The sequence below is a fragment of the Ptychodera flava genome, chromosome 22, assembly GCF_041260155.1.
Source record: "Ptychodera flava strain L36383 chromosome 22, AS_Pfla_20210202, whole genome shotgun sequence".
Lineage (NCBI taxonomy): Eukaryota > Metazoa > Hemichordata > Enteropneusta > Ptychoderidae > Ptychodera > Ptychodera flava.
Genome location: NC_091949.1, coordinates 23,059,323 through 23,069,919, shown reverse-complemented (window position 1 = coordinate 23,069,919; position 10,597 = coordinate 23,059,323).

Here is a 10,597-nt window from a genome sequence, read left to right as displayed (position 1 = left end):
TAATTAAACGAGAAAATGTTATGCGATTGTAATCGGCAATATGTGGATATTTTATTAAACATTGAGTGTTGATTCGCGATTGGTCGGAGTGATTTCAAGTTTCAGTGATTTCTGAGGAAATCACAGCGTAGTCCATCACCTTAGAATTGATGTAACTGTACGAATCAAACGCATCCACTGTGACTACGATTTATAACTTCAGTTGATCCACGGTTGAAGCCGGCTTACGCGGCACCGAGATTCGATACGGCAGATTAGGAAGGGGTTATAGCCTTTGCCGGGTACCCGAGACACGCCCTAGATATTAACCCGTGTCCTGCAATTACGGAAACTACTGGAGAAACGGCGATATCCGCATAGTATCTCGGCGTTGACGTCCATTCAACACAGCTTGCACGTATGAAATATTGATGGCAGAGGAGAGAGAGCAAATCGCAAATGCATTAGATACAGGCATGGCGGGTCTCGCGGGATTTCGCGGCACGGTTGGAGGCATTCTCGCGGGATCCCGCGGCACAGGTGCATATGGTGATGAAATAATTGGGCCTGAGTAATCGAATAAACATGTTATTCTATTAAGTTAGACATTCCGCTCGATTGCAAAGCGTTTACCGATCAGTTTATTAGACATTAAAAAATGCATTAATTGAAATTTCATCTTTCCCGTCAACCTGGCTTAATTATGCACAATCAGATGATGCGCTCCCGTGAGCGAGCTGTGACGTAACACTCGCAAATGTTTTGAAACCGTTATCTTTGAAATCGACAGAAGGGGGGCCGAACGCGATGGTTTGTGGGTAATTCACTGAGCATGCTCAGTTTGGAAGTTAAAAAAAGTAGAAATCGCTTCTCCAGTTGACAAGTTAGTGGCCATGCAATATTAATGTCGATTATCGCACTGACAGGACTGGAGGGGAATCCCTCTACATCTGCTTTAGAAAAGCCGCCGAATGAGCTCAGAGGTTCTTCCAAGCTCTCTGTCGGCAAACATGATGGCAATACTCAGATTTATAGATCAAGTAATGTTATCGACTTTATCGGCGAGAGAGTGTGGTTCGATTCGATCGAAAGTATTAGATCGATGTCTGACAAAAATGCAAAAAAAACACATCTCCGCCAAAAATGAAATTAAGTCTGATAATTAATTTATTTTGGATTTAGTGACAAATTTAATTTTTTTCCTCTCATTTTGACCCGACGACTTTTAAGTCGTTTATCTCCTCAAGTTTTGACAGAATGTCGAAGGATAATTAAACTCTGACCTCTCAATGGATACAAACAAATTATCATAAATATATGTAATAACATGACAGTTACCTCAGTATTTCTTACAACAGGCGTGGTAGCAAGGGATTCCGAAAAAAATAAAAATGCTTTTCTTGTTCGGATGAATATTTTTGCGATTCATTCCGCACACTTAGTACATATGACATAAACGCGTGCTCATGTAATTTCAACATTGGGGTACATGCATGTGTAATTTTTGCAACGGGTGTCTGAGTTGCGGGGATTGTAGTCCCGCCATTCGTCACGCGCGGGAAAACGCGATCGCGATCGAAATTGATGCATCTCTTCGCACGCGCCCTTTAAGCAGCTCAGAACTGCTGTTCATAACCTGGGCAACTAGATCGTATTTTGTACTAAAAAGAAAATTCTTTTTTATTCGGAGAAAAAAATCACTTTTCAATCAACAGGGGGTTGAACCATGGATTTTGCGATTCAAAATACGAACTTGTCACTATGATTTTCGATCAACTGAGAGAGTCACTCTTGTCGCTAGCATCTCATCCGACTCCGGTCACTTTTGCGGACCACAAGACCGAAACCGGAACGACCTTGTGTCAGTGCATGTAGTGCTTAGAAAACGGAACAAGAGCGGATACGATGGTACAGGTCTATCTCGGGTGTTTTTGAAATCTTGATTGAGCAAAATCCTATCAAGCAAAGTAGCAGACGATCGTGGATTCATGTAAGGGTCTTTTTAAAGTCTACATAAAAAGTGTACTGGGCATCAGTTTTTAAAACGACTATTTTAATGTTAAACAGTTAACAAATATTTGTAACCTTACATGATACGTCTAGGAACTTCATTTTGCAAAAATAAGATATGAAAACACTTTAATAAAAATCTGCTTCTCTGTTAAATATTATATGAAATTATGGCATAAGAAAACTTTCCGCCCCTCCATTTTTCAAGCCAGTCTCGTGGGAATAAGGGCCGCATAAAAGCAAACACATGGCTTATAAGGCATGGTTCCGCATACATTTTCTGAAGTGAAGTAAATAAGTTGGCCACGTGATCGTGACAAACGGCAACGGCGTTTCATGTTTTCCCGCGTAAAATGCTCGATTTAGGAGAATTGCGACGGCTGAAAGGGCAGCGATCAAAGCGCGGTGTCTAGATTCGCCTCTGATTCGTCAAGAAACGATCTTTGTTGTTGAAGTCTGAGTACAAGAGTCCCTCGAACTGAAAATTACGGCGTCGGGGGCGAGGGTAGGATAGGTCAACATACAATCGGGTGGTTCGTTAGCTGCACTCATTGAGGGAACAAGTAATTTTATTTCGCCTCAAATGGACGCTAATTTTTACGCATTAATCGGCGATCAATTGATGGCTCTGCGCTGGCAGAGGCACGGCGAATCAAACTCGACTCGCCAGCGGCTGAGTCTCGACTCAATTTCCGACTTTGTTATAACGATTATTAAATTTGTTTGACCCGGAGAATTTAATAATGCCGCGCCATCGCCAGAGGTTGCCATTTGTCGGCTTGTTCGAAACAGAGTTCACGACTGAACTATCACTTGTCGACTTAGGGTTAAGGTTAGATTTGAAAATGTTGTGATAGTTAAGTTTTATGTTTTTCAAAATATTTCGCTGGTAGGAATTAGCGCGATATAGCGCAACATTCCAGTGACATGTATGAAAGTCAAGGACATGGAGTTTAAATTTCTTAATTTTCTTTATCACTGAAGAAGATAGGACGTTTGCAAGGCATGTATGTATGTATGTATGTATGTATGTATGTATGTATGTATGTATGTATGTATGTATGTATGTATGTATGTATGTATGTATGTATGTATGTATGTATGTATGTATGTATGTATGTATGTATGTATGTATGTATGTATGTATGTATGTATATGTATGTATGTATGTATGTATGTATGTATGTATGTATGTATGTATGTATGTATGTATGTATGTATGTATGTATGTATGTATGTATGTATGTATGTATGTATGTATATGTATTGTTTTTCTTAAACGTATGTTCAATAATTAACACATTGTGTTTTTGTGTGATTTATTTGGAATAACCAGATAATTTTGATTTTCTTGAGATGCGCCACCTAAGTTAACTCCACGGTCAAGTTTGACCATTATATATCATACAGCACAAAAGCTGTTGCTTAGATTTAATCAGCATTTATAGAATTCCAATTGTCTTGTCCTTTATCAAAGATCCGAAGATGACGTAGATGTATTATTGATTTTGCTCGCTGGAAACTTTCGTCAAAGGTGACATGTTTCCATGACAACGGTACAAATGACGCTTTCATGCGAGAGATAAGCCGATCAAGTAAGCAGCGCTTATTGAAGAAAAACAAAGTCTTTTTGTCAACTTTTCAGAACTCGGAAGACGGCGCTTGTATGCAAGCATGAAGCAGGCTCCGAGACTTACCTTGCTTCACATTCAAAATTTTTTGATGAGATTTGTTTGTTTCAAGAAACGTCATTTAATAGGTTTAGCGGACTACTTTATAACGTTGATAACTCCGACAGAATTAGCATGAAATTTCATTCCGCATATAAGTTTCACACCCCTATCTTTGCAAAACGTTATTCAACCCTGTGATCGGGCGATAAACATTAACAATTGAAGTATTAAGAGGATATTCCGGTTTAGCCGACAATAACACCCGCCTTGGTTAAAAGAACCCTATTTCACCATCATAAAGTCGTCTGCTGCAAACTATTAAGAATGGGCCAGATTTATGGAAATTATATTTTGCTCAGAACCAATAGTTTGCATATTATATTTGTTAGTTCTATAAGCGTTAAAATAAAGTGTCCATTTTTTTCTATAAAAATTAAAGTTCCATGCGTGTTTAAATTGATGGTTGTAAATGTCAAGTTGTAGGCTACCTTTCAGTTTTATTGCAGGTAAGAAATAAAACAATCCGGAGAAGGAAGTGACAGTGTTAAATTCAATGGACAAAGTCGCTATCTTTTTTGTTTAATGTGAGAGAAGTTGTTAATGTGCTCTACATACACAACCATTTGAGCGCCAAAGTATATTTTTGTCACCTTTATAAAATATACCACAGTCAATTTTTTTCTGATTTTTGACAAAATTTTGATAAGAAACTGTAGCCGATAAAATGTGATATCCATTTGGTCCAAAATTATGAAAAAACTAACAAAAAAGTTCACAAAATTTGGTAAAATATTTCACTAAAATTTTGGCGGGACAAATTACAGCAATCAAAGGTTTAAACATGTTGAATTACCGACAACCAGGGCTCTATACTCACACCTAGCGTATATCCATGTAAACATATTGATGGCTTCATTTCAGGTTTGCACCGTAAATCAAGCTATATCAGCAAGTGACGAGGAGAGACGGAGCGAGTAAAGATCTGGCGAGAGACAATGTACCATGTTTCAGTGAGTAGAACAACATGAATAGTTTCTCAAGTGAAAAGAAAATGACCGAAATAATTTGAAAAGATGGCGGCTATGTTCCATTACACTTCTTCCGCAAGTGCATCTGAAAAGTCACCTCATTTCTTTGCCTTTTTTTCTTTCAAATGGCATTTTTGCGTTATATTTTCTCCATAACATACCATTTGAAAACGACGAAATAATGTACTTTCTTTTTCACACCTACTTTAAGTAAATAAATATATTTAAGCTGTGTTTCAAGATCGAGAAATTTTAACACCTTCAACAGAATGGAAAACATTATCCAAAATTAAAGAAACCACACAAAATTTCCTTTAAGACCCCATTACGCATCTTCCGTTGCATAAATTTAGAGTTGCATTGTGTGTACGACCATTAACATCTAATCTGTTGTGCCTATGCTCATATAACTGAAAATTGGGAAATATTAACTTTTCGATTTAATAAGGCGATCGATTAGCTCTTCCCTATGGCCTTCGATACCGATGAACTGTTGGAATTTTAACTTTAAAAGACAGGATGGGGATTTAGCCGAATGGTTCGGACTGTGATGTCTTCGCTAGCTTGGTAACAGGGTGCCGTGCGTTGTGAGTTCGAATACCATCGAGACTTTACCGAATTTTCCTCTTATAAATTTGCTTATTCCACAAGTATTTATCATAACTCAAATGCCTTGCATGAAGCGTCGCGCATGCTCAGATCGGATCAGCTCAGGAGCGCCTACTAAACCGTTCGCCCAAGCATCAGCGCAGCGTATCGTCGGCTGCACAATGCCGAGCAAATCAAAAAGCGAGCGACATCTTGCCTGACATCCTTTCAAATTGAATCAAGGAGACAAATCAAATAATCGTAATGAAATTTCAGCTGTTCTTTTGGCTGAAACACTAATTTGATTTTTCTCGGCTAATCGGGTTAGAGAAATCCCCGCGACCAGTCGCCGAGTTGACTTTGATCACCCGTTGCGGGCCTGGAACCTGCTTCGTGCTCTTTCATGTCGAAGTAGGGAGGCCAACGCCATCATCACAGCCCTATTACTTTACCTGGGAGATTTGAAATATTCCAGTTGATTTTGCGCAAAGACACAAGAACTTGGGCAAAGTATCTGATGGGGGTTGACAGGGTGAACAATTCTAGGGCGAAATACGAGCAGAACCTGCATGAAGAGTGGATGTGTTAACGCCAGGAGAGACATTTGCCAGAATATTGACTGTCCCGACAACGTTTACGGTAATTAACGAGCCGGTGAATCAATTAATTTGTTAATTTGTCGACTTCATAATCCAATCCCTGTTATAGTCTAACATGCACGTGATGTGTTCAACTGTTTTCCGGTGCTGTATATTTAGAGCACCTCCATATACAATTCACTGTTGAACCGGAAGTTTTACGAAATAAAATTATCAGAGTAAAATATTTAGTCAGTCGTTGCAATTTGCCGCTCTGTTGGTAAATCTCGATAACATAAATCACAAACAAACACACGGTCCCTGCTGACTGAGTCGCCGCAGACTAGCAGAGAGAAAAGAAGTTGATCAGATTAAGGAATTAGGTTCAATTTCCATCCCGACTCATGAGCAAAAATTCCCCCTTTTGTTGTCGACGGTTTTACACTCTACCGCTTTCAACACGATTCAGTCACCGGACGGAGCCTCCAGTGAATTTCCCCTCTCACCGGCTGTTCACACTCCAGCCTTTCATCTCGTCTAAGCGCTTAATTTGTTAATATTTTATTTCAGACTAAAATTTCCATTATTGTTGATCCGATTACAGCAGTGTACTAATACTGTTAATATATTGAGTGAGGAGGATTCATTATCCCCTGCCCTCATATAGATCCCCGTATAAATCGGAAAAAGTCAAATCCTCAGGACACCCTAATTCGATGGCAAAATGTCACCGCTCTGTATTACAACAATCGCTCGTGAATTTTATCATTGTGTTTCGTAAAGCGGCCATTAAAACGACGGCTATTTTCGAGTCAGCGTCTCTCCTTTGACGGCAAGTGCTAGGCGCTCTCTCACGGCTTGCCTCTGTAAAGTCGATTAAAGTTCGGCACGACCCCGCTTCTTTTGATCCTGTCTCCGCTGCTGGGTTTCTGAGCGTCCGCCGTTCTTGAGAAATTGACTTCTTCACTCTGCAGGAATGAAGCGAATTACGGGCGACCCGAGAGGGCGTAAGGCCCGTAATTTGCCTCATCTCACCAGGGATGGTGTACACCTCAGAACCACGTTAGTGAGTAGCTCTGTATCAATTCACCCAAAATAGCAATCAGACGAACAGTTGAAACCATTGATTATGCTGGCGTACGCAGCGTTCCATAGCTGTACTTTCAAGGTAAACTTTGTAAATATCAGTTGGAAGTATCAGCATGCTTGGGACTTTTCAACAGGGAATTAACTTGCCCCATATAATAAATACCTCCCCTTTCTCTGTCTCTCTGTCTCCGTCCCTGTGTCTGTTATTGCAAAGTCACAACTCAAGCTTATTTTTTCTCAATGATAGTTCTCTCACCTGCAACCATCTACATTTCGCATGTGCCTTGGTTACAATACAATAAAAAGTAAGGTGACTGGAGATTTCCTTTGAAAGTTACGGTAAAAGAGAGAGAGAGAGAGAGAGAGAGAGAGAGAGAGAGAGAGAGAGAGAGAAGAGAGAGAGAGAGAGAGAGAGAGAGAGGAGAGAGAGAGAGAGAGAGAGAGAGAGAGAGAGAGGCAGAGTTACAGACTCATGACACAGAGAGACAAAGATAGACAGAGTGACATACAGACATATAAATATACTGAGAGAGACAGAGATGGAGAGACAGAGTAAAAAACAGAACCTGAGATAGAAAAACAAGGTACAGTGGTTAGAGAGAAAAAGAAAGAGACAGAGAAAGGCGGTTAACATCGGAGAGAGAGAAAACCGAGACACACAAACATATATAGAGATGAATATTTTTGAGTTATCAAAATCATGTTCTTTGTCTGTTACTTGTGCAACCTTGGACATCAGAGAGGAATTGCTTCATATTCTTCATCAATTTAGGGGGGCACTCGCTCGCATTACTGGTTTTCGCCAGAAGGAATGTAGCAGTGATCCGATCAACAAATTATGCATGTCCCAGTATGGTCGATCGAATTTACACATTAACGTTATCATACAATTGTAGGGCAGGATTTAAACTGAAACTATTTTGTGCAAAAAGCTGGAATCCTCTCTCTAATGGCGCCCATAACCTTTATGTTTCGTTAATAAGTAAAAATCACCGGTTGTATAATTCATAGTTTGATCTAAAGCACTCGATTGGGTGATGTGTGTGTCTGTTTTTCACGGTGACAAAATTTAACATCCATTAATATTTTCAATTATATTTTAAATTATATTGCAAGGATCATTTCCCATGCGAATTTCAATCGACCGCTGCGCTGTTTACTTGTTTGTTTCTACTATGTCACTTGTTCAATGCGCTTCTCTCCGTTAAGCACGTGAGTTATGCCAAATACTTGCTCTTTACGCCAGGTTCGTTCTTAGCGGGTTAACCATTATAATTTTCTGCGTGACCACAAGGAAGAGCAATGATACTTTATCAGACTTGCATCATATTAGCTGTAACGTTGGGATAATTTTCCAGTGTATTTTTCCTCGTTTGCAAAATAGAGTGTCTTCTTCTACCTTCAAAACCACGTTTAACCCTTTGAGCGCCAAAGTCATTTTTGTCACCTTTATAAAATACACACTAGTCAATTTTTTTCAGAATTTTTGCCAAGTTTTGATAAAGACCTGTAGTAAATGAAATCTGATGTCCAATTGGTCTAAAATTATCAAAAAACTTACAGAAAAATTCATAAAAATTGGTAAAATGTTGCGCTGAAATTTTGGCGGGCAAAATTACAGCACTCAAAGGGTTAAATGCCAAGTTTTTCAGTAGAACTAAAAATTCATTTGGCAGCAATAGCGTTGCATCGTGTACGTAAGTTGTAACGTCAATTAAGGCAAATACTTTACGGGTCATCATGCGTTAGGAAGGCGAATAAGACAAATTTTAGTACAAAACTGAAAAAATTAGCAAAAAGCTAAAGCTACTGTCCCTGTTGATGGAGTCTCCCGCATTAGAAATTCACCTGTACCTGAGTGTTGCAATACTTAGTTACTCAATGACTGCTTGCACCAGGGTTAAGTCAAGACACGCTGGGACAATAGATTTCACCGTGCTTCTCTGTTTAAACGCGGTAGTTCACTCCTGAGCCCGAGTTACGCTTTTGCCCATTAAACGTTTGCCTAATCTAATCGGTGACGAGCGGGCGGAGTAAAGAGTCAATGGTTTAGGGTATAGATACGGTCTCACGTAGACAGAGTAAAGTGTGAAACTAATCGATCGAGTTGCAAGCATGACGCACGACTCGCCCAGTCGAATACAAAATACTCAAGTTTTGATGAAATTATGGGGAAATTTAAGCCAATAGCTTATATGTAAATCATATGCTAAATATGTCCATGCTCTGTTCTGCACCTTGTCGCTGAAATATTATGTTAAGCAGCGTAATTGTCCCCTCTCTGTTTTACAATTGGAAAACGAATTTACGAATGACCGCGTGTCCGTCTGTTATTAGCAAATAACGCCAAGGTTAGGGGATAGAGGTACACGAACTCGTTCGTCTGTTTGTCTGTCCGTGTTAAAGAAAGTGAAAATCTGCACAGAAGCTCAACCGATATGCAACGATACTAGATCTTTGATCGTCAGAGGGGAAAACTGAAAAGTAAAAACAGAAAAGAAGAACTATATGCGCGTGTAGGAAAAAAGGTCAAAGTACGCGATATATTTAAATCAAAATATAATTTTAAAATGTACGAAGGAAAAGTTCGATTAGATTTTGATCGGTTCTAATTAATTTGACCGAGTTTTATTCTTTTCATATTGAGGTAAAAAGCCATAATTTTTCTGAACATGTATTTTACCCTGCATGCCAGTATTTGCAAAGCCTGTGTCGCATCGATTGAAACAAATATTTCTACATCCACATGAGAGAAGCCCATATCACAGTCGTTGGAAGTGTCTGACTGTCAATGATACATATGTCAAGATGTTTCTATAACTGACACCAGTATTTTGTTATTATGTATTCGAATCTGACTGAGATCATTATGCGGAATCGTGGCATAACATGTAAAGTTAAATGATTCATCGAGAGTTCATGGGTTAAGTGACAGACAGCGAGACCAGATCACTGGCTAGCTATCGACAGTTGTCGCGGTAGATGATTGGTAGAAAGCGGGAGCGCTAATTTCTACATCAAAAGTAACGTAAAAATAACACTTAGAGTATGTCAGCTCTGTTTTGGTGAGCTCTGCACTGTAGATGTTGTGCACAGAGACATCCGCTACCATGGGCGATGAATCCTCCATCGCCGTTGATACCGTCAGCTTTATCACCGAACATCGCATCGTTGACAGTCTTCTGTGACCGTTCCGCGGACGTCGACTTTGGTTGTGGATCGCGTCGCATAGTCGAACACAATCAACCCATGATAAACAAAACCGCAAGCGAATAAACACGCAACATAAACGCCCGTCCTCCTGAAATTCGCCCACCGCTTCGATGAAACCCCCCAGCTGGGCCGCTAATTTACTAAATGAAAATATGTACCTTTGGATAAACCTACGAATTAATTTCACTAACAAGTAATGCAATTACATGCCTGAGTGCGTCGCTATGAAATAAACTCAGTAATCGAGGCCCCTGTCCTTTCGAGATGTATTTAATCTTTGAATACCCCAAATTAAGGGATCCATATAGAAAGAAAGTGTGGTTTTACGGAAAGAAATGCACATCGTGACGGGATACGGCGTGACATGTATCGAAAGTCTCTTTTTTTACAATCCGGATATAAGGTACAATGGAGTGAGCGACTACTGGGCCGGAGTCAC